Source organism: Bombina bombina, chromosome 6, assembly GCF_027579735.1.
Source record: "Bombina bombina isolate aBomBom1 chromosome 6, aBomBom1.pri, whole genome shotgun sequence".
In the NCBI taxonomy this organism is placed as follows: Eukaryota; Metazoa; Chordata; class Amphibia; order Anura; family Bombinatoridae; genus Bombina; species Bombina bombina.
The window spans coordinates 111,620,168-111,646,149 of record NC_069504.1 but is presented as its reverse complement, the minus strand read 5'-3'; the positions used below and the strand labels follow the sequence as shown (position 1 = coordinate 111,646,149).

The following is a 25,982-nucleotide window of genomic DNA, read 5'->3' as shown; positions in this document are numbered from 1 at the left end:
GCGACTGCATTATTATATACTGATAAGTCTGGCAGACCCAGCCCTCCATTTATTGTTGCTCTTTACATGTTGGATTTGTTAATCCTAGGTTTACCCTTTCCCCAGATAAAAGCATTTATGTGCCTTTGAAGTTGAGCTAGGTACCATTTGGGGAGAGCTACGGGGACAGCCTGGAGTAGGTACAAAATCCTGGGTAAAGTGGTCATTTTAATTGCATTACACTTTTTAATTGCAGATTTATGTCCCTTTAAGAAAATTAATCTGGTCTTCTTTAATGTAGCCAAGTAGGTACATGTATATACACAAGCTTCTGCACTGAACAAGCAATCCCTGTGTATAATGTTTTGGTTCTTGCCAGTTTGCACTCTCTGGGAGCAGTTAAAGGGACTTAAAACCCAACATTTTTCTTTCATAAATCAAATGGAGTATAGAATTTTAAACCACTTTCCAAGTTACTTCTATTATCAACTTTGTTTAATTCTCTTGGTATCCTTTTATTGAAGGAGCAGTTATGCACTACTGGGAGCTAGAACATATTGGGTGAGCTAATAACGAGGCATATATTTGCAGCCTACAATCAGCAGCTAGCTCCCAGTATTGCATTACTACTCCTAAATAGTTATTCTCTTCAACAAAGGATAATACGAAAATAAGCAAATTAGATAATAGAAGTAAATTGAAAAGATGTTTAAAATGACCCGCTCTATCCGAATCATGAAAGTTTAATTTTGACTTTTCTGTCCCTTTAAGAAAAGGCATTATTCTAAGAGTTAAATTATTTTTTATTTAAAAAACAAAAAGGGCAGTATAAAGAATGCACTTAAGAAAGAAAGATATACAGTATCTATTTTCATTCCCAAGTAAAAGGCACTCACTGGACTTTGTAATAAAACAAAACGTTTATTGTATTAGTATAAAATGTGTGTGTATAGATAGATAGTGGAATAATGGGTGCTGCCATATTGAAAACTTTGTTTCCCTCATCTAATCTTTTTTTGTTGAGCCAATTAGAGGGGGCCAGATAAATTGTTTAAACAATGGCTGTGGAATTTTTCAATGAACCCCCTTCCCGTCCGGACTTATTTATATACATCGGAAAACAAAGTTCTCTTGCTATTCAACAGATTTACACCTTGTTCTCTGCAATTGATTTTTAATGGCCAAATCCAATTTACCACTTGCTTTATTTGGAGTAGCCAATCTGGATTTACAACTAGAGTAGACAACATTTTGTTAACTAAACGTATTATCCGATAACCTCTGCTGAGGCTATTTAGGGACAGATTATGTGGCAGTTAGATTTGAGAAGTCTGCCAGAGGCACTCCTAATTTTTCAAATGGGAAAACTTTTAATTTTCAGAGTTAATTTACAAGAAAAGGGGCCAAAATAAATAAAGAACAATACCGCAAACTTGCTTTACTTCAGCTAAATGAACATTTTTATTTTACAATCTCTGTTTACTATCATGTGAAGTAATTGTTGAAACTAAAGGTTGTTGTTGTTTCTTGTATTTTTTTTTTTTTTGTTTGCTTGTTTTTCAGAATAAATTTTTCTTTTATAAGGTGTGACGACCAGGGTTATCCAACCCTGCGCCAGTCACTTGTTTGGCACAGAAAGGGTTATCAGACCCCTTCTACTGTCACTAATCTGTCACAATCTAGCCACTCCAGGCAAGCCTGTGACTTAATTCAGAGTGTGCAAGGGTTAACACACTGTCTGGTCTGTACTAGACTTCAGAAAACAATCCACAAACTCCCCTTTAATGCCACCCACACTATAAAAACCATATAACTCCAAGCTGCCACCACTTATGATTTATTAAAGGGAAAATCCTAAGGAAAAAAACCCAGACTTACACATTAACTCTCAGAATACAATTTAGCAGAAAATAACCTAAAATATACAGTCTTACTACTACCAGTCTCTTTCAGTAACGTGGTTCAAATATTAGACAAAGGCCTAAGCTTAAAGGGCCATAATACCCAAATGTTTAAACACTTGAAAGTGATGCAGTATAGCTGTAAAAAGCTGACTAGAAAATATCTCCTGAACATCTCTATGTAAAAAAGAAAGATATTTTACCTCAAAAGTTTCTCAGTAGCCACCTCCCGTTGTAAAGGATTTCTAAGCAGCATATGTGTGTGGGACAGCTTAGGGGATGAGCATCATGCACTCTCATGTTATTTCCCTATTCAGCTTACTATGAAATCTCATGAGAGTTAAGTCAAATCTCATGAGATCACAGTAAAAGAGTTCATGACCTCAGCACTGCTGATGCTGATTGGCTGCTGTTCATTTCTTAATTTGTTTTTTTTAACCTGCAGCTGGGAGCAGCTGAGTATAACTTTTTACACAGAACTTGCTCTGCTGAGCTGAGGAGATTGTGAGGTAAAATATCTTCCTTTTTTACATAGAGATGCTCAGGTGACATTTTCCTGTCAGCTTTTTACAGTTATACTGCATCAGTTTCAAGTGATTTAGCATATGAGTATTATGTCCCTTTAATAAATGAAGGTTTATTATGCGAAATATTAGCACAATGCATTAATAATAAAAAGATATTAACAAATAGAATTACACAAGCAAATAGTTTAAAATACAAAGGAGAAAATATCAGAAGCCCTTACACTTTCCTAGTCTTTGGTATCTGCGCCAGGGATATGGCGGGAAACACTGGTCCCTTACTCTGTCAGTAACAGCTTCCCATGTAAGAATGAACATTTCATTGTTAAGACACAAAATTCTTATACAAGAGTTTAGGAGATCAGGTTGCTTGTCCCTCCCTCTTTGCAGGGGCTGGGAAGCGCCTTATCTTTTACGACAGTCAATAAACTCTTAGTCTTTGCCTGAAATTATAGAACACATCATTTCTACTAGGTAAATCTAGTGCATGTATACAGAGGCAATCCCTTAGGGATATGAGTATTTTGATACCAGACCCCATATATATTGCGTTCTTTATGTTCCTGAAACATTATTTCTGATAAAAGCATTTATACACAGAGCTGGCTGTCCTATCACTGACCCCAGTGTAGTTCCTGGTTTGAGGCTCTGTGTTCCATCATGCCCTCTGCTGACAGTTTGAGCCATAAAGGTCTCTTCTGTGTATACTACAAAGTATTTGAGGGGTCTGGCATACCAAAGAAAAATCTAATGCACACACAAACACAGCAACACAGTTCTTTTTTAAAAAAAAAAAAAAAAAAACATTTTTCTTTCATAAATCAAATGTGTTTTTAGCACAAAACTACAGAAAGTTAACCCCTTAGCATCTGAATCATGGGGTATTCATGACATAAGGTAGTTAGAGTCCACAAGGTATTACACCTGGGATTCAATTCCTGGCCACTACGAGAGGGCAAAGATACCCAAAATTTCACAAGCTTTTATGTCTCTAATATTCCAGTCTTAACTTTTGCCTCACACTGGAGGAAGGTGAATAATTGAGGTACTCCAGATTCTTTATTAGAAAGTAGAGTTGCCACAACTAATCAATATAATCAATGATAATCGATTCTGAGATTCGTTGACAACTATTTTCATAATCGATTAGTTGTTTTGCAATTAGTTGGTCTGTGCACAGCACCAACTGCTTTACTCAAATGAGCTTATGCCCATGGTATTGTGTGTTTTTGGTTATGACCTTAGCCTAAAAGACGTCTACAGACGTTTACTTTTCACCTTTTTTCAGGACAGTATAAGTTTACAACTAATCCTGGTAAAAAATAACACTTATTCCATATACACAGTACTTAAAGGGACATAATACTCATATGCTAAATCACTTGAAACTGATGCAGTATAACTATAAAAAGCTGACAGGAAAATATCACATGAGCATCTCTATGTAAAAAAGGAAGATATTTTACCTGACAATCTCCTCAGCTCAGCAGAGTAAGTTCTGTGTAAAAAGTTATACTCAGCTGCTCCCAGCTGCAGGTAAAAAAAAAATGAAGAAATGAACAGCAGCCAATCAGCATCAGCAGTGCTGAGGTCATGAAATCTTACTGTGATCTCATGAGATTTTACTTAACTCTCATGAGATTTCATAGTAAGCTTCCTTTACCTGATTGGTGAAATAATATGAGAGTGCACGATGCTCATCCTTTCAGATGTTCCAGGACAGACATACTAATATGCTGCTTAGAAGTCCTTTACAATGGGAGGTGGCTACTGAGGAACTTTTGAGGTAAAATATCTTTCTTTTTTACATAGAGATGTTCAGGGGATATTTTCTAGTCAGCTTTTTACAGCTATACTGCATCACTTTCAAGTGTTTAAACATTTGGGTATTATGGCCCTTTAAATTTTCACAGGTATAATAGCCTGTTATGGTGCACACCTTTTAATTAATCAATTTATACAACACTATAAGAAAAGGAAAAAAAAGCCTCAATCTAATATTAGGCCTTTAAAAAGACAGGGAATACAGCACTCTTTATATTTATCTAAAGCACATATTTATTGTTACACAGTTCCAAATCCAGAACTGAAACAAATCAAGCAAATATTAGTAAAGCTGAACAAATATACATATATATATATATATATATATATACAAAGTATCAAGTACTCACACATTGCATTCATTCAACATACATATTGAAACACACTGCAGTGTGCATCAGCATTGAAATTTATACCTAGTCACAAAAATCTTATGTGGCCACGACTAGGAAATAACAGCACTCTTACTTTAAGAAAAAATCTTTGCAAAGATAATGAAAAACTGCAAATAGTCAATTTCCAAAAAGTAATAATATAGTAGTGTCAATTAGTAGCTTTATGTTGATGAAGTCAAGATAGGTCTCCAAGCATTTATGTCAGGAAAAGCATTAGTATTACAACTAATCCTGGCTTACGTGCAACTCAGAAATAAAATAGGAGTCATCATTTGGATTATTTATATTAAATCGGTTGATTTGGGACTATGCTTTGCATGATAAATGCTGAGCTTGTTATTTACACATAGCTCTTAATGGGGATTATTTGAATTGATGTGCACTATTATTGTATACACACACCCCCCCCCCCCCCCCCTAGAACAGTCTTCTGGGGGCATTCTTTATTCGTCCCTCTTGTACTATAATTTCTACTGATACCAGTCTGTTGAGTTAGAGCATGGTCTGGGAGTTGAGGAGAGCGCAAGGAGTTGATTTTCTCAGGAGGCGAGGTGACCAATAAATATCTTCAAATTGTGTGCAGTCTTCTTGTTTCTCATGCTTGGCCTTCTCTCAAATAAGACATCCCTTTTTGACTTTTTTTTTTAGTCAATGTCACTGCTGTGTCATTTTGATTTTCGATGGGTAACCTCTATTTTCCTTGCCAATGCTGGAAGTCACTTGAACTGAGTAGTGTACTCTTTCTTTATTTCACATACTACAATGGAACGTTTATGAGGCAGATTGCTTAGGTTTACAATTTCTTCATCTGGTAGAAGGGTTTCTCCTTCAAGGGGTTTTCTACTAGTTGGGGTCTCTTTAAAAAAAAAAAAAAAAAAGATTTCTTTTCCAGATGCTTTGCCAGATCTATTGGGGGGGGGGGGGAAGCACCTGTAGCTATTTTTTATTTCAACTAACTTTCATTTTATTCCTTCATCTGTTTTACCACTCGTAGCTAGAATCAAGCTCTATCACTAATGAGTAATTGTGAATGCAAAGCCAGTTCTGCATAATAACGCTGGAGCAGACTTAAATTGGATGTCCAGTCTTACTATTTGGTCTTTACCACTGACTTAGTATTCTTCTTTTTCCTTTATCTCAGGTCTTTGAATTTAACGGCCGTAGATTGGATTCTTGATTCTTAAACTAGATTTAATTTTTTTGGACAAGATAATGATGGGCTTTTTATTTAGGAAATTCAGTCTGTAACAAGATAAGAGGGTGTCTTGTTTTTTCCACCGGTTTTTAATTCCTCTTTCTTAATGTGATAAACATTATTTTTGCCAGTATTTCTCTGAATTTTCGGGAATTCTTAAATTCTCAAAAGATAATTTAGTCAAAGACTTTTCTGCAAGTTGCTTATCAGATTCTGGTATCAGATATTTGTTTTAGATCTAGTCACATTATGTCTTATCGTTACCATTTTATCTTTTTTAAAATTTAAAAAAAAGTTTTATTTGTCAACGTATGAGCCAGAAGACTGCAGTCATTACTTTTGCTTCCTGGTTAAAGCAATCATTAAGTATGGTTTAGTATGCACCTCATTTTTCCTGCTTTTGTCCTCTTTTTCTTCTTGATTATTCTCGTTTTCTCAGCTATTTATTAGACTGAGATATCAGAGACGTGAGAGGGATTAAAGGGACATGAAACCCACATTTTTTCTTTCATGATTTAGAAAGAGAATGCAATTCTAAACATCTTTCTAATTTACTTCTATTATCTAATTTGTTTTATTCTCTTGATATTCTTTGCTGAAAAGCATATCTAGATATGCTCAGTAGCTGCTGATTAGTTGCTGCACATAGAAGCCTCGTGTAATTGGCTCAACATGTGCATTGCTTATTCTTCAATTAAGGATATCTAAAAAAATAAAGCAAAATAAATAATAGAAGTAAATTGTAATTTTGTTTAAATTTGTATTCTCTATCTGAATCATGAAAGAAAGATTTTGGGTTTAGTGGCCCTTTAAAAAATTGTGCAATGTCTTGTGGACTCTCACCACCATGATATAAATTTATCAATTAAGCTTAAATATTGTTTTTAGTTTTTGAACATTTTTTTTTTTTTTTTAATGAAATGTGTACTACTTGTAAATTCTTAGTTCAAACTATTCATTTGACACATTGGGTGATTTTTAAAAGTATGCCAGGGATATGACAACGAAAGGTTGAAAGTATTGAAATAGTGCAACTGTAGTTATAGCAGTGTTAATTCAACACAAATTAAATTAATTAAGTCTCTTATTTACAGAGGATATGTTGGCTGGTTGAATTCTGTAATGTCACTGCCACTCAGGGGGTGTAACTGACGGTAAAAACTAATGCATGTGACCTGCCTTTGTATGCTTGGTTGGTCTTAATACACAGAAAAAGTTTTTTTTATATATATATATATATATATAATCTCTTTTATGAGATGTTTCTGAATATGAATTAAATTTTGGATACTGTGTCCAGTGAGTGCCTTTTTTCTATGGGAATTTATATATATATTATTATTATTATTATTATTATTATTATTATTATTATTATTATTATTATTATTATTATTATTATTAGCCACAAAATTCCCATTATACTATACCCAAATGATTGTGTAGTGCTGGAAGCTGCAGAATGCAAATTCATCTTAGTTGGACAGTCAAAGATCAATAGTTAAATACAATATAAACAAACAAACCTTTTTTGGAGTCGGCCATAACAGGAAGTGGAATTGGGGTGCATTATTGTTGGACAGAGACAAGCCTTACAAGCATTAAAACAAATATATATATATTTATTTTTTTTCTATTTATTTTTGGCCTTATTGTTCAGAAACCATATTGATGAATTTCCTGTGCTGCCATATTAATATGAGGTAGTGTGCATGTAAAAATACGTTTGTCAGCCATCACAAAAGGTAATAGAAATTAGCTGCAAGGATGCAGATGGTCTTTTGACCTACACAGATGTGATATTATAAATAAAAATAAGTACATAAACTGCCTGACATCAGTAAGAACAGGGTAATAACTGTCTGCATATTGTCTCCACATGTAGTAAGGGAGGTAATGAAAATCCAAGCATCACAGGGTCAGAACTGTAGTGGTATTTGTTGTTTTTATTATCAAGTATCAAATCAACTGATTAAAATCCCATGTCAACAAGATCTTTGCAATGTTATCAATGCCTGAACTTTATGCACATTCTATTCATGCTTGGGTCAAAAAGGGAGTGCACCTGATACCCACACTAAACTAAGGTAGTACATTCATGCACTGAGGTCTATTTTGCTACTAGTGTTCCACAGATTGATAATGTATTGAATTTTACTAATTAATAGGAAATTACATCCTGAAACAGAATGAGATGTTGATTGAAGTTAAAATAAGTGGATGATGGAACAGAAAACAAATGTTTTACATGTTTGGATTATAAATACTGTAGTGTATTTGTTTGAGAGGACATACATACATATAAATATGTGTGTGTGTATGTGTGTATATATATATATCACACACACACACCATGGCCGGCTATCCCTCCAGCTAGATCCGACATGGCTGCCTAAGCTCAATCAGTCACTATGTCACTCCTGTACGTCTTAGGTGACATAGTGGGCGGGGTTATAAATTGTGTACTTTCGCTGTGATTAATTGCTGTTAAAATCGCATCCGCGATTAATCGTGGTGTGTGTTTGTGTATGTATGTATGTATGTATGTATATATAGATTTTCTCTTGTATGCATATGACTAACAGGAAATACATGGTTGGGAGTCTTAAGCACTAGTCTCATGTGGTTTGTGGATGTTACTGGGGCCATAGGGATAGGGGATCTTTATGTGGAGTATGAATCTCAGAAAGGCTCCAGGGCTAGGGAATATAATGCTTTTTGTGTCTATAGGGCTGACAAAAAAACCTGCTTCGTAATTTTGAGTGTGATATGAGGCTTATTAGAAAGTGCAGACATCATACAGGTTCAGTTAGAGAATATCACCACTGAAAAGTGTAAAAATGGAAAATCATATGAATAGTTTGAGCTGTTTGACAGTTATAGAGTTACTTAAGGTTAAGGAAATGCTGTGTTTGACTGGGTTGTGTAAAGTGTACTTGGGTTTCTTGATTGCCAGGAAGCAATGGTACACTGAGTGAAAAGGAAAGTTTATAATTACAGGTGGCCCTCGGTTTACGCCGGTTCAATTTGCGCCGTTTCAGAATAACAACCTTTTCTTCTGTTAAGTGTGATCAGTCCACGGGTCATCATTACTTCTGGGATATTAACTCCTCCCCAACAGGAAGTGCAAGAGGATTCACCCAGCAGAGCTGCATATAGCTCCTCCCCTCTACGTCACTCCCAGTCATTCTCTTGCACCCAACGACTAGATAGGAGGTGTGAGAGGACTATGGTGATTATACTTAGTTTTATATCTTCAATCAAAAGTTTGTTATTTTAAAATAGCACCGGAGTGTGTTATTACCTCTCTGGCAGAGTTTGAAGAAGAATCTACCAGAGTTTTTGCTATGATTTTAGCCGGAGTAGTTAAGATCATATTGCTGTTTCTCGGCCATCTGAGGAGAGGTAAACTTCAGATCAGGGGACAGCGGGCAGATGAATCTGCATAGAGGTATGTAGCAGCTTTTATTTTCTGACAATGGAATTGATGAGAAAATCCTGCCATACCGATATAATGTCATGTATGTATACTTTACACTTCAGTATTCTGGGGAATGGTACTTCACTAGAATTACACTGTAAGAAGTACATAAAGCTGTTTAATAACTAGAAATTATGTTTAGCGTTTTTGCTGGAATGTAAAATCGTTTTCATTTGCTGAGGTACTGAGTGAATAAATGTTTGGGCACCATTTTTCCACTTGGCAGTTGCTTAATCTTTTTCTGTCAGTTTCTGTTCTCTCTCACTGCTGTGTGTGAGGGGGAAGGGCCGTTTTTTGGCGCCTTTTCTATGCATCAGTTATTTCAGTCAGCAGCTCATTGTATTCCCTGCATGATCCGGTTCATCTCTACAGAACTCAGGGGTCTTCAAACTTATTTTGAGGGAGGTAATTTCTCTCAGCAGAGCTGTGAGAATTATAGTTGACTGTGATAAAAAACGTTTATTCTGTAATTGTTTCCTGCTTTCAGAATTTGTTATCTTTGCTATTGGGATTAAACCTTTGCTAAAGTTGTGTTGTTTACAAGGATTGAGGCTATAACTGTTTCAATTTATTAATTTTCAACTGTTATAGATTTTCTGTGCTTCTTAAAGGCGCAGTACGTTTTTAATTGAATTGTATTCCAAGTTGCAAGTTTATTTGCTAGTGTGTTAAACATGTCTGATTCAGAGGAAGATACCTGTGTCATTTGTTGCAATGCCAAAGTGGAGCCCAATAGAAATTTATGTACTAACTGTATTGATGCTACTTTAAATAAAAGTCAATCTGTACAAATTGAACAAATTTCACCAAACAACGAGGGGAGAGTTATGCCGACTAACTCGCCTCACGTGCCAGTACCTGCATCTCCCGCTCGGGAGGTGCGTGATATTGTAGCGCCGAGTACATCTGGCCGGCCATTACAAATCACATTACAGGATATGGCTTCTGTTATGACTGAAGTTTTGGCTAAATTACCAGAACTAAGAGGTAAGCGTGATCACTCTGGGGTGAGAACAGAGTGCGCTGATAATATTAGGGCCATGTCAGACACTGCGTCACAGGTTGCAGAACATGAGGACGGAGAACTTCATTCTGTGGGTGACGGTTCTGATCCAAAACTGGATTCAGATATTTCATATTTTAAATTTAAACTGGAAAACCTCCGTGTATTACTAGGGGAGGTGTTAGCGGCTCTGAATGATTGTAACACAGTTGCAATACCAGAGAAAATGTGTAGGTTGGATAAATATTTTGCGGTACCGACGAGTACTGAGGTTTTTCCTATACCTAAGAGAATTACTGAAATTGTTTCTAAGAAGTGGGATAGACCCGGTGTGCCGTTCTCACCCCCTCCGATATTTAGAAAAATGTTTCCAATAGACGCCACCACACGGGACTTATGGCAAACGGTCCCTAAGGTAGAGGGAGCAGTTTCTACTTTAGCTAAGCGTACCACTATCCCGGTGGAGGATAGCTGTGCCTTTTCAGATCCAATGGATAAAAAATTAGAGGGTTACCTTAAGAAAATGTTTGTTCAACAAGGTTTTATATTGCAACCCCTTGCATGCATTGCGCCGATCACGGCTGCAGCGGCGTTCTGGATTGAGTCTCTGGAAGAGAACATTAGTTCAGCTACTCTGGACGACATTACGGACAGGCTTAGAGTCCTTAAACTAGCTAATTCATTCATTTCGGAGGCCGTAGTACATCTAACTAAACTTACGGCGAAGAATTCAGGATTCGCCATTCAGGCACGCAGGGCGCTGTGGCTAAAATCCTGGTCAGCTGATGTTACTTCTAAGTCTAAATTGCTTAATATACCTTTCAAAGGGCAGACCTTATTCGGGCCCGGGTTGAAAGAGATTATCGCTGACATTACAGGAGGTAAAGGCCATGCCCTGCCTCAGGACAAAGCCAAATCTAAGACTAGACAGTCTAATTTTCGTTCCTTTCGTAATTTCAAAGCAGGAGCAGCATCAACTTCCTCTGCACCAAAACAGGAAGGAGCTGTTGCTCGCTACAGACAAGGCTGGAAACCTAACCAGTCCTGGAACAAGGGCAAGCAGACCAGGAAACCTACTGCTGCCCCTAAAACGGCATGAATTGAGGGCCCCCGATCCGGGATCGGATCTAGTGGGGGGCAGGCTTTCTCTCTTCGCCCAGGCTTGGGCAAGAGATGTCCAGGATCCCTGGGCGCTAGAAATAATATCTCAGGGATACCTTCTGGACTTCAAATACTCTCCTCCAAGAGAGAGATTTCATCTGTCAAGGTTGTCAACAATCCAGACAAAGAAAGAGGCGTTTCTACGCTGCGTACAAGAGCTCTTGTTAATGGGAGTAATCCACCCAGTTCCACGATCGGAACAGGGACAGGGGTTTTACTCAAATCTGTTTGTGGTTCCCAAAAAAGAGGGAACTTTCAGACCAATCCTGGACTTAAAGATCCTAAACAAGTTCCTAAGAGTTCCATCGTTCAAAATGGAAACTATTCGGACAATTTTACCCATGATCCAAGAGGGTCAGTACATGACCACTGTAGATTTAAAAGATGCTTACCTTCACATACCGATTCACAAAGATCATTACCGGTACCTAAGGTTTGCCTTCCTAGACAGGCATTACCAGTTTGTGGCTCTTCCATTCGGATTGGCTACAGCTCCAAGAATCTTCACAAAGGTTCTGGGTGCTCTTCTGGCGGTACTAAGACCGCGGGGAATCTCGGTAGCTCCATACCTAGACGACATTCTAATTCAAGCTTCAAGCTTTCAAACTGCCAAGTCTCATACAAAGTTAGTACTGGCATTTCTAAGGTCACATGGATGGAAGGTGAACAAAAAGAAAAGTTCACTCGTTCCACTCACAAGAGTTCCCTTCCTGGGGACTCTTATAGATTCTGTAAAAATGAAGATTTACCTGACAGAGGACAGGTTAACAAGACTTCAAAGTGCTTGCCGCACCCTTCATTCCATTCAACACCCGTCAGTGGCTCAATGCATGGAGGTAATCGGCTTAATGGTAGCGGCAATGGACATAGTACCCTTTGCACGCCTACACCTCAGACCACTGCAACTGTGCATGCTAAGTCAGTGGAATGGGGATTACTCAGACTTATCCCCTTCTCTGAATCTGGATCAAGAGACCAGAAATTCTCTTCTTTGGTGGCTTTCTCGGCCACATCTGTCCAGGGGGATGCCATTCAGCAGACCAGACTGGACAATTGTAACAACAGACGCCAGCCTTCTAGGTTGGGGTGCCATCTGGAATTCTCTGAAGGCTCAGGGACAATGGAGTCAGGAGGAGAGTCTCCTGCCAATAAACATTCTGGAATTGAGAGCAGTTCTCAATGCCCTCCTGGCTTGGCCCCAGTTGACAACGCGGGGTTTCATCAGGTTTCAGTCGGACAACATCACGACTGTAGCTTACATCAACCATCAGGGAGGGACACGAAGCTCCCTAGCTATGATGGAAGTATCAAAGATAATTCGCTGGGCAGAGTCTCACTCTTGCCACCTGTCAGCAATCCACATCCCGGGAGTGGAGAACTGGGAGGCGGATTTCTTAAGTCGTCAGACTTTGCATCCGGGGGAGTGGGAACTTCATCCGGAGGTCTTTGCCCAAATACTTCGACGTTGGGGCAAACCAGAGATAGATCTCATGGCGTCTCGACAGAACGCCAAGCTTCCTCGTTACGGGTCCAGATCCAGGGATCCAGAAGCAGTCCTGATAGATGCTCTGACAGCACCTTGGGACTTCAGGATGGCTTACGTGTTTCCACCCTTCCCGATGCTTCCTCGATTGATTGCCAGAATCAAACAAGAGAGAGCATCAGTGATTCTAATAGCACCTGCGTGGCCACGCAGGACTTGGTATGCAGATCTGGTGGACATGTCATCCTGTCCACCTTGGTCTCTACCTCTGAAACAGGACCTTCTGATTCAGGGTCCCTTCAAACATCAAAGTCTAACTTCTCTGAAGCTGACTGCTTGGAAATTGAACGCTTGATTTTATCAAGACGTGGGTTTTCTGAGTCAGTTATTGATACCTTAATACAGGCTAGGAAACCTGTTACCAGAAAGATTTACCATAAGATATGGCGTAAATACCTATATTGGTGTGAATCCAAGGGTTACTCTTGGAGTAAGGTTAGGATTCCTAGGATATTGTCTTTTCTACAAGAAGGTTTAGAAAAGGGTTTATCCGCTAGTTCATTAAAGGGACAGATCTCAGCTCTGTCCATTCTGTTACACAAACGTCTGTCAGAAGTTCCTGACGTCCAGGCTTTTTGTTAGGCTTTGGCCAGGATTAAGCCTGTGTTTAAAACGGTTGCTCCACCATGGAGTTTAAACCTTGTTCTTAATGTTTTACAGGGCGTTCCGTTTGAACCCCTTCATTCCATTGATATAAAGTTGTTATCTTGGAAAGTTCTATTTTTAATGGCTATTTCCTCGGCTCGAAGAGTCTCTGAGTTATCAGCCTTACATTGTGATTCTCCTTATTTGATTTTTCATTCGGATAAGGTAGTTCTGCGTACTAAACCTGGGTTCTTACCTAAGGTAGTTACTAACAGGAATATCAATCAAGAGATTGTTGTTCCTTCTTTATGCCCAAATCCTTCTTCGAAGAAGGAACGTCTACTGCACAACCTGGATGTAGTCCGTGCTCTAAAATTTTACTTACAGGCAACTAAGGAATTTCGACAAACGTCTTCTCTGTTTGTCGTTTACTCTGGGCAGAGGAGAGGTCAAAAAGCTTCTGCTACCTCTCTTTCTTTTTGGCTTCGTAGCATAATTCGTTTAGCTTATGAGACTGCTGGACAGCAGCCTCCTGAAAGGATTACAGCTCATTCCACTAGAGCTGTGGCTTCTACTTGGGCCTTTAAGAATGAGGCCTCTGTTGAACAGATTTGCAAGGCTGCAACTTGGTCTTCGCTTCATACTTTTTCCAAATTTTACAAATTTGACACTTTTGCTTCATCGGAGGCTATTTTTGGGAGAAAGGTTCTTCAGGCAGTGGTTCCTTCTGTATAAAGAGCCTGCCTATCCCTCCCGTCATCCGTGTACTTTTGCTTTGGTATTGGTATCCCAGAAGTAATGATGACCCGTGGACTGATCACACTTAACAGAAGAAAACATAATTTATGCTTACCTGATAAATTCCTTTCTTCTGTAGTGTGATCAGTCCACGGCCCGCCCTGTTTTAAGGCAGGTAAATATTTTTTAATTTATACTCCAGTCACCACTTCACCCTTGGCTTTTCCTTTCTCGTTGGTCCTTGGTCGAATGACTGGGAGTGACGTAGAGGGGAGGAGCTATATGCAGCTCTGCTGGGTGAATCCTCTTGCACTTCCTGTTGGGGAGGAGTTAATATCCCAGAAGTAATGATGACCCGTGGACTGATCACACTACAGAAGAAAGGAATTTATCAGGTAAGCATAAATTATGTTTTTTTCAGTCATGTGAAATGCATTGAAAAGCAGTGCACTAATTAAAATAGCCAGTAGTTGGAGCAGTGTTGCAGCAAAGTTAAGCAAGCTTAGCAGGTCTGAAATTAATCTGTGTACACAGATTAGACCAGAGCTATCGACGAAGATCTAGCAGCCACTTCCCTATTATCTTTCTGTCCAGCTGCTTGAGGTGAGGGTGACTAACTGCTTATTGATCACTGCAGATTGAAATGCATAGAATAGGTGCAGACCCAATATAATCTAACAATGCAGAGACCTGTTTGCAGAAAAATGCAAGTAAAAAACGTTTTTGATCATTAAACTTAGTTTGATGATGATGCAGTCTGTTGTGTAATTATTTTATTAGGTGCTTTTAGCAAATTATTTTTGTTCATTAAACTTAGTTTGATTATATTTTCTGTGTTGTATGATTATTTTATTAGGTTATAATACTGTTTTAGCAAATGTTTTTGTTCATTAAACTTAGTTTAATTATATATTCTGTGTTGTATTTGATACTGTTTATAATGCTGTTTAGCGTTTAAAGTCTTCATTTCAAAGCTTTAAAAATAATGTATTATAGGTTACTTATGTCAATTTTGAGAGGGGCCTGGAACCTAACTCCCTCACTTCCTATTTACTTACATTATAAACTGGGTTTCAATTTACAAGGGTTTAGATTTGCGACCATTCTTTCTGGAACCTAACCCCGATGTAAACGGAGGGCTACCTGTATGTATGTGTAAAATATATATATACTGCAACTAACTATTATTTCCATAATCGATTAATTGGCCGATTATTTTTTCGATTAATCTGATAAAAAATAATCAACAATTGTTTCCTAAATTTTAAATAAAATCCACATACTGAGTGTTACAAATATAAACTTCAGACTAAAACTTTACATTAACACAACTGTTTGTCCAATTTTTAAGCAGCAGAACAAAGTTTTATAATTAAGCAAAATAAAACCACAAACTGTTTGAAAAGAGGTAGAACTAGAAAGTGTTAGACTATCATTGTTAATAACATTCTGTTATTCACTCTTTCAGAAACTTTGCATTGAAATGCAAAAATCTCAACAAGTCCACATGCTTCTTGCTAAGACTGGTTCTCTGTTTGCAGCTATATTTCCTGAGGTACAGAGAAGAGGCACTCAGATGGTGTTGAGGTGCTTGAGATGCATAAGTAGGGTTTTGCCAATTTCACCAAAGTGGGATATTTATATTTTGTTAGCTCTTCACCAATGCAATGTGTGTTCCACCTTGTTAAGGGGCCTCTCAATAAAGTAACCCTTGACTTCATTCTAACATAAAAAAATATCTGTAATATACTATATGTAATGGTAAATAAGCAGCTAAAATTTTTTAGGGAAACATATCTAGTCCGCTCTAAAAATAACAGCTATATACTTATAAAGGTTGAATCTGGTACATATTATCACGATTGATTAAAAATATAAAAATACAATAAAAAACAAATCAAAAGCACTAAGGACTATATATCAATAACAGGACAAAGCCTTGCACATTTTTTTATACAGTACATAGAATCGGCAATAGCAAGCATCCGCTAATAATTGTGCAAACAGATAATAGTGCACATCAATTTTAAATAATTCCCATCAATCTAGGGGCTAGGTGTAAATAACAAGCTTGGCACTATATCATGCAAAACATAGTTCCAAATTACCTGATTTAATTTAACAATCCAAATGATGACTATTATATCTGGTTTGCACATAAGCCAGGGGTAGTTGTAAACGTATACTGTCCGTGAAAAGTAAATATTAGGCTAAGGACATAACTATAAAACCCAATACCATGTGCAGGAGCTCATTGGAGTAAAGCAGTTGGTGTTGTGTACAGACCAACTAATTGCCAACCAACTAATCGATTATGAGATTCGTTGACAACTATTTTCATAATCGATTATGACGATTAGTTGTTGCAGTATGTGTGTGTGTATATATGTATATGTGTATATATATATATATATATATATATATATATATATATATATATATATATATATATACACACACTCTCTAGATCCGACATGGCTGCCACCCACCTTACCCGCATGTGGCCGCCGCGGAGCCCTCCTGTACATCTTAGGTGACATCATAGTGGGCGGGGTTATAAATCGTTTACTCTCGATGCAATAATCGCTGTTAAAACCGCATCCGCGATTAATCGTGCAGTGTGTATATGTGTGTGTATATATATATATATATATATGTGTGTGTGTGAAAGGTGGTCTGCAGGGTTATAGTGTCTGATCTGATTTTCTCTTGTATGCATATGACTAACAGGAAATATATGGTTGGGAGTCTTAAGTACTAGTCTCATGTGGTTTGTGGATGTCACTGGGGCCATAGGGACAGGGGATCTTTATGTGGAGATATGAATCTCAGAAAGGCTCCAGGGCAAGGGAATATCATGCTTTTTGTGTCTATAGGGCTGACAAAAAACCTGCATGGTAATTTTGAGTGTGATATTGGGCTTATTAGAAAGTGCAGAAATCATACAGGTTCAGTTAGAGAATATCACCACTGAAAAGTGTAAAAATGGAAAATCATATGAATAGTTTGAGCTGTTTGACAGTTATAGAGTTACTTAAAGGGCCATAATACCCAAATGTTGAAACACTTGAAAGTGATGCAGCATAGCTGTAAAAAGCTGACTAGAAAATATCACCTGAACATCTCTATGTAAAAAAGAAAGATATTTTACCTCAAAAGTTCCTCAATAGCCACATCCCATTGTAAAGGATTTCAAAGCAGCATTTTAGTATGTCTGTCCTGGGACATCTTAGGGGATGAGCTTCGTGCACTCTCATATTATTTCCCTATTCAGCTTACTATGAAATCTCATGAGATCACAGTAAGAGTTCATGACCTCAGCACTGCTGATGCTGATTGGCTGCTGTTCATTTTTTTTTTTTTTTTTTTTTTTTATTTATTTCTCTTGTTAAGTGTATGTAGTCCACGGATCATCCATTACTTGTGGGATATTCTCCTTCCCAACAGGAAGTTGCAAGAGGATCACCCACAGCAGAGCTGCTATATAGCTCCTCCCCTCACTGCCATATCCAGTCATTCTCTTGCAAGCCTCAACCAAGATGGAGGTCGTAAGAGGAGTGTGGTGTTTTATACTTAGTTTATTCTTCAATCAAAAGTTTGTTATTTTTAAATGGTGCCGGAGTGTACTGTTTATCTCAGGCAGTATTTAGAAGAAGAATCTGCCTGCGTTTTCTATGATCTTAGAAGAAGTAACTAAGATCCATGGCTGTTCTCACATATTCTGAGGAGTGAGGTAACTTCAGAGAGGGAATGGCGTGCAGGTTTTCCTGCAATAAGGTATGTGCAGTTAATATTTTTCTAGGGATGGAATTTGCTAGAAAATGCTGCTGATACCGAACTAATGTAAGTAAAGCCTTAATTGCAGTTATAGCGACTGGTATCAGGCTTATTAATAGAGATACATACTCTTATAAAAATGTAATATAAAACGTTTGCTGGCATGTTTAATAGTTTTTATATGTATTTGGTGATAAAACTTATTGGGGCCTAGTTTTTTTCCACATGGCTGGCTTGAATTTTGCCTAGTAACAGTTTCCTTAGGCTTTCCACTGTTGTAATATGAGTGGGAGGGGCCTTTTTTAGTGCTTTTCTGTGCAGCTAAAAATACTGACAGACATTCAGCTTCTCTCTGCATGATCCAGGACATCTCTGGAGGGCTCAAAAGGCTTCAAAGTCGTTTTTGAGGGAGGTAAAAAGCCACAGTAGAGCTGTGGCAGTTGTTGTGACTGTTTGAAAAAAAAAAAAAGTTTTTGCCTTGTTTAAAGTGTTTTCCAAGCTTGCTAGTCTCATTGCTAGTCTGTTTAAACATGTCTGACACAGAGGAAACTACTTGTTCATTATGTTTGAAAGCCATGGTGGAGCCCCATAGGAGAATGTGTACTAAATGTATTGATTTCACCTTAAACAGTAAAGATCAGTCTTTAACTATAAAAGAAATATCACCAGAAGATTCTGACGAGGGGGAAGTTATGCCGACTAACTCTCCCCACGTGTCAGACCCTTCGCCTCCCGCTCAGGGGATGCACGCTAATATGGCGCCAATTACATCAGGGACGCCCATAGCGATTACCTTGCAGGACATGGCTGCAATCATGAATAATACCCTGTCAGAGGTATTATCCCGGTTGCCTGATTTAAGAGGCAAGCGCGATTGCTCTGGGGTTAGGAGAAATAAAGAGCGCGCAGATGCTGTAAGGGCCATGTCTGATACTGCGTCACAATATGCAGATCATGAGGACGGAGAGCTTCAGTCTGTGGGTGACATCTCTGATTCGGGGAAACCTGATTCAGAGATTTCTAATTTTAAATTTAAGCTTGAGAACCTCCGTGTGTTGCTTGGGGAGGTATTAGCTGCTCTGAATGACTGTAACACAGTTGCAGTACCAGAGAAATTGTGTAGGCTGGATAAATACTATGCGGTACCGGTGTGTACTGATGTTTTTCCTATACCTAAAAGGCTTACAGAAATGATTAGCAAGGAGTGGGATAGACCGGGGGTGCCTTTTTCCCCACCTCCTATATTTAGAAAAATGTTTCCAATAGACGCCACTACACGGGACTTATGGCAGACGGTCCCTAAGGTGGAGGGAGCAGTTTCTACTTTAGCAAAGCGTACCACTATCCCGGTTGAGGACAGTTGTGCTTTTTCAGATCCAATGGATAAAAAATTGGAGGGTTACCTTAAGAAAATGTTTATTCAACGAGGTTTTATTTTACAGCCCCTTGCATGCATTGCGCCTGTCACGGCCGCGGCGGCATTCTGGTTTGAGGCCCTGGAAGAGGCCATCCATACAGCTCCATTGACTGAAATTATTGACAAGCTTAGAACACTTAAGCTAGCTAACTCATTTGTTTCTGATGCCATTGTTCATTTGACTAAACTAACGGCTAAGAATTCCGGATTCGCCATCCAAGCGCGTAGGGCGCTATGGCTTAAATCCTGGTCAGCTGACGTGACTTCGAAGTCTAAATTACTCAACATTCCTTTCAAGGGGCAGACCTTATACGGGCCTGGTTTGAAGGAAATTATTGCTGACATTACTGGAGGTAAGGGTCACACCCTTCCTCAGGACAGGGCCAAAGCAAAGGCCAAACAGTCTAATTTTCGTGCCTTTCGAAATTTCAAGGCAGGTGCAGCATCAACTTCCTCCGCTTCAAAACAAGAGGGAACTTTTGCTCAATCTAAGCAGGCCTGGAAACCTAACCAGTCCTGGAACAAAGGCAAGCAGGCCAGAAAGCCTGCTGCTGCCTCTAAGACAGCATGAAGGAACGGCCCCCTATCCGGCGACGGATCTAGTAGGGGGCAGACTTTCTCTCCGCCCAGGCGTGGGCAAGAGATGTTCAGGATCCCTGGGCGTTGGAGATCATATCTCAGGGATATCTTCTGGACTTCAAAGCTTCCCCTCCACAAGGGAGATTTCATCTTTCAAGGCTATCTGCAAATCGGATAAAGAAAGAGGCATTCCTACGCTGGGTGCAAGACCTCCTAGTTATGGGAGTGATCCATCCAGTTCCGCGGACGGAACAAGGACAGGGTTTTTATTCAAATCTGTTTGCGGTTCCCAAAAAAGAGGGAACCTTCAGACCAATTTTGGATCTAAAGATCTTAAACAAATTCCTCAGAGTTCCATCTTTCAAAATGGAAACTATTCGGACCATCCTACCCATGATCCAAGAAGGTCAGTACATGACCACAGTGGACTTAAAGGATGCCTACCTTCACATACCGATTCACAAAGATCATCATCGGTTTCTAAGGTTTGCCTTTCTAGACAGGCATTACCAATTTGTAGCTCTTCCCTTCGGGTTGGCTACAGGTGAGATTTTCCTGTCAGCTTTTTACAGTTATACTGCATCAGTTTCAAGTGATTTAGCATATGAGTATTATGTCCCTTTTAAGGTTAAGGAAATGCTGTGTGTGACTGGGTTGTGTAAAGTGTACTTGGGTTACTTGATTGCCAGGAAGCAATTGTACACTGAGTGAAAAGGAAAGTTTTTATAATTAGTGTGAGCAGAGCCACAGAATGAAGTACCAATAACTAACTGAAGTCCACTGCTTTACCTGAGGGAGGAGTTGGAGATTGTTGAATAGCATAACAGGAAACAGCTGAGTGAGAGACTGCTGAGTTATGTGCTGGAGGAGTGAGGTGCGTGTAGAGGGTAAATGTGGATGTTAGTGGTGAGGTGATGGGGTTAATAAATGCTGCTTTCTTTCTAATGACACAGTGAGTCCACGATAATCATCTATTACTGTTGGGAATATCACTCTTGGCCAGCAGGAGGAGGCAAAGAACACCACAGCTGAGCTGTTAAGTATCACTTCCCTTCCCACAAACCCCAGTCATTCTCTTTGCCGGCGGTGCAAGGAGGAGGTGAAGTGTTCAGTGTCTGATAAGAATTTTCTTCAATCAAGATTTTATTATTTTAAAGCAGAGCAGGTTTACTCTGCTCTTTTCTTTGGTCTAGCTGTACTCTACGTCAGTCTTTTTAGTAGAGCAGTGGTGGCTTTTAAGCATTTGAGAACTTGTGGTGTACAATCCTCACTGCGTTTTTTCAAACGGTTTTGCTGCCCTATTCAGAAATCCCGAGAAAGCTTACCCAGTCTTTCCTTTTTCCACAGATCCATGTGAGGGATGGCAACCTCTAAAACCAGGTGAGCTGTCTTTCTGCCAGACAGATTGGAGTTGAGGTAAGTGCCATGTATTTTTATCTTTATTTTAAAGAAGACTTTGGCACTTAAGCAGTTAATTCTGCTGGGGGACATTGCATCATTGGCCCTATAGGGTTAATCGCAGGGCAGACAGCAGGCACTGTGGACGTTGGGAGACTGTTTGCTAACTTTATTTCTTTGGCTGAGTGGTTGTCCTTAAAGGGACACTGAACCCAAATTTTTTTTTTCGTGATTCAGATAGAGCATGCAATTTTAAGCAACTTTCTAATTTACTCCCATTTTCAATTTTTCTTCGTTCTCTTGCTATCTTTATTTGAAAAAGAAGGCATCTAAGCTTTTTTTGCTTGAGAACTCTGGACAGCACTTTTTTATTGGTGCATTAATTTATCAACCAATCAGCAAGAACAACCCAAGTTGTTCACCAAAAATGGGCCAGCATCTAAACTTACATTCTTGCATTTCAAATAAAGATACCAAGAGAACAAAAAAAATTGATAATAGGAGTAAATTAGAAAGTTGTTTAAAATTTCATGCTCTATCCGAATCACAAAAGAAATAATTTGGGTTCAGTGTCCCTTTTAACTTTGGTTGAATCCGGTTAAGGAATAATTAAGGAGTGTTTAGTTTATTATTAAACTGACTTGTGGTTACACTTCTGCGTGCACAAATTTGCTTTGTGGTCTGAATGGCTGCTGGGGCCGCCCCTGATTACTGAGTGGCGTTTTTTTCCTTCAGAAACGGAAGCCTGTTTATGCGTGCTTTCAGGACTCTCTTCCTGTGATTTCCGGAGTAGCTACGCATCTCAGATAGTCGGCTCTGCTTCAGTGGAGTTACTTGCAGCCGTTTGATTGCGGAGTTCAGGTGTGTAAACCGGAGCATTTTCTTTTTCGCCTCCAGCTCTGTCGGCAGGATCAGGTAAGCACCTCAGCAAAGTGCTGAGGTGTAGAGTGTGCCTGGGTGTAGATTAACTTATTTGCTCATACATTTCAAACGTTTTGTACAAATATCTTTTAAAGGGGCAGTAACTTTTTTTGTTTTGTAAAACCCTAACTATTTAAAATAAAAGGTTGTTTTGTTGTTTTTATTTTTTGGTGTTCTTAGCATTAAGATGGATCAAGAGGCCTTGCTGGGTGTTACATATAGTCTGTGTTTTGATTCCCAGGCGGAACCACCAGTACCAATTTTTTATTTTATTTTATTTTTTTTTTTTTTTTTTTGGTTCTTCATTAGACTTTTTGATACTGAGCCATTAATAGCTATGGCGGATGCTATTCAGGTGTCTCCTGCGTCAGATATGCAGCAGCTTTCTCCTCAAGCGTCCCAATCTTTGTCGTCCACACATGCAGTGCCCTATGTTTCCTCTCATGCTCCGATTGGAGTTTCTTTGCAAGATATTGCCGCCCAGGTATCCTCTGCAGTATCTGAGGCACTGTCTACTTTTCCCATGCTGCAGGGAAAGATCAAAAGGAAATTTAAAGAATCAGTAAGGTTTCTGATCCAGTTGTGGCTACTCAGGGTGCTTCCTCTCAGAAGTCTGAAGATACTTTGGTAGCGTCTGAGGGTGAAATCTCAGATTCAGACAGTGTAATTCCTTCTTCTGACGCTGAAGTTGTATCCTTCAGATTTAAGCTGGAACAACTCCGTTTGTTACTTAAGGAGGTTTTGGCTACCTTGGACGACTCCGACATGACTGTCGTAGCTAATCTTAAGAAGGCTAGTAAACTGAACAAGTACTTTGATGTTCCCTCCACGGTGGAGGTATTTCCGGTCCCAGACCATGCTACAGAAATCATTGCATGGGAGTGGGAGAGGCCTGGAATTCCTTTTTCTCCATCTCCCATTTTCAAGAAGATGTTTTCTATAGATGACGCCATTAAGGAGTCATGGCAGACGGTTCCTATGGTGGAAGGAGCAATTTCCACTTTGGCTAAGAGGACCACTATTCCCATAGAGGATAGTTGTTCTTTTAAGGATCTGATGGATAAGAAGTTGGAGGCATTACTAAAGATGATGTATGACCACCAAGGTCTCCAATGGCAACCTGCAGTTTCCATTGCCACTGTCGCCAGTGCAGCAGCCTACTGGTTTGATGCCTTGTCTGACTCTATTCAGACAGATACTCCTCTTGAGGAGATTCAGAACAGGATTAAGGCTCTCAAGTTAGCCAATTCCTTTATCACGGATGCTTCTTTACAGGTCATTGTTGGGAGCAAAAATGTCTGGTTTTGCGGTTCTAGCCCGCAGAGCCTTATGGCTGAAGTCCTGGTCTATGGATTTCATCTATGTCCAAGCTCTTGGCGATTCCCTACAAGGGTAAGACCTTGTTTGGGCCTAGCTTGGCTGAGATTATTTCTGATATTACAGGAGGAAAAGGAATCTTTTCTTCCTCAGGACCAGAAGAATAAGCAGAAAGGACATCAGAGTAATTTTCGTTTCTTTCGTAACTTTAGAGGTAAACCCTCCCCCCTCCAAGCAGGAACAATCCAAGTCTTCCTGGGAGCCTGATCAGTCTTGGGACAAGGGGAAGCAGTCTAAGAAACCAGCAGCTGATTCCAAGTCAGCATGAAGGGTCAGCTCCCAATCCGGGAGCGGATGCAGTTGGGGGCAGACTTTCTCAATTCGCTCAAGCTTGGATAACAGATGTCTGGGATCCATGGGCGGTGGACATCGTATCCCAGGGGTACAAAATAGAATTCAAGACCTTTCCTCCCAGAGGCAGGTTTTTTATTTTGAGATTATCTGTAGACCAGATAAAGAGAGAGGCATTCTTAAATTGTGTCAAGGATCTTTCCGCCCTGGGAGTAATAGTTCAAGTTCTTCTGCAGGAACAGGGTCGGATTCTACTCAAATCTGTTTGTGGTTCCCAAAAAAGAGGGAACTTTCAGACCTATTTCAGAGTACCGTCCTTCAAGATGGAAACTATACGTTCTATTCTTCCCTTGGTTCAAGAGGGTCAGTTCATGACCACCATAAACCTAAAGGATACGTACCTTCATGTTCTCATTCACAGGGATCATCACAAGTGACTGAGATTCGCCTTCTTGGACAATCACTTTCAGTTTGTGGCTCTTCCATTTGGCCTTGCCACAGCTCCCAAAATGTTTTCAAAGGTTCTGGGGGCTCTATTGGCAGTGATCCAGTCTCAGGGATTTGCAGTGGAACCTTATCTGGACGACATTCTGGTTCAGGCGCCGTCTTTTCAACAAGCAAACTCTCATATGGGGATCTTGTTGTTGTCTTTTCTTTACTCCCAGGGATAGAAGGTGAATCTGGGAAAAAGTTATCTGGTTCCAGCTACAAGGATAGTGTTCCTGGGGACCATAATAGATTCCCTATCGATGAAAATATTTCTGACAGAGGTCAAAGTCCAAGATTTTCGACTCTTTCCTTGCCCTTCAGTCTTCTCTTTGTCCGTCAGTGGCTCAATGTATTGAGATAATTGGTCTGATGGTAGCTTCCATGGACATCATCCCGTTTGCTCGGTTCCATCTCAGAGCTCTGCAGTTATGCATGCTAAGACAATGGAACAGAGACTATGCAGATCTGTCTCTGCGAATAGATCTGGATCAGGCGATGACTCTCTCTTCAGTGGTGGTTGTCTCAGGAACACCTCTCCCAGGGAACTTGCTTCCGTAGACCTGCCTGAGTGATTGACCACGGTTGCCAGCCTGCTGGGTTGGGGAGCAGTTTGGGGCTCATTGAAGGCCCAGGGTCTTTGGACTCGGGAGGAGTCAGTTCTTCCTATCAACATCCTAGAACTGAGAGCGATCTTCAATGCTCTACTGGCCTCAGCTTTAGCCTGGTTTATCAGGTTCCAGTCGAACAACATTACATCGGTGGCTTACATCAACCACCAGGGAGGAACTCTGAGTTCCTTGGCCATGACAGAGGTGGCCCGGATTATTCAGTGGACTAAAACCCACAACTACTGTCTATCTGCGATCCACATTCCAGGAGTGGACAATTGGGAAGCAGATTTTCTAAGCAGACAAACTTTTCACCCCGGGGAGTGGGAACTCCATCCGGAGGTGTTTTCCAGCTTGACCCTCAAATGGGGGCGGCCGGAGCTGGATCTCATGGCATCTCGGCAGAATGCCAAGCTCCCGAGGTACAGTTCAAGGTCAAGGGACCCTCAGGCTGTGTTGATTGGAGTTTCAGTCTTTTTCAATCCTTTTGTCAGGCCTTGGCCAGAATCAGGCCTGTGTTTAAACCTGTTACTCCTCCCTGGAGTCTTAACCTTGTTCCTAGAGTTTTACAGCAGGCTCTGTTTTGAGCCTATGCATTCCTTAGATATTAAGATGTTATATTAGGTTTTATTTCTTGTTGCCATTTCTTCTGCTCAGAGAGTCTCTGAACTCTCGGCGTTGCAGTATGACTCCCCTTACCTTATCTTTCATTCTGATAAGGTGGTTCTGCGTACTACGTTGGGTTTCCTTCCTAAAGTTGTTTGGAATAGTAATAATCAGATTGTTTGTTCCTTCTTTG

At 39.6% G+C, this 25,982-nt stretch overlaps 1 protein-coding gene across 1 annotated transcript in view; it reads left to right on the top strand.

The window, feature by feature from the left end:
- SYPL1 (synaptophysin like 1) overlaps nt 1-25,982 on the top strand; it is a 122,228-nt gene that overhangs the window by 3,192 nt on the left and 93,054 nt on the right. The gene's annotated exons all lie outside the window — the stretch shown is intronic.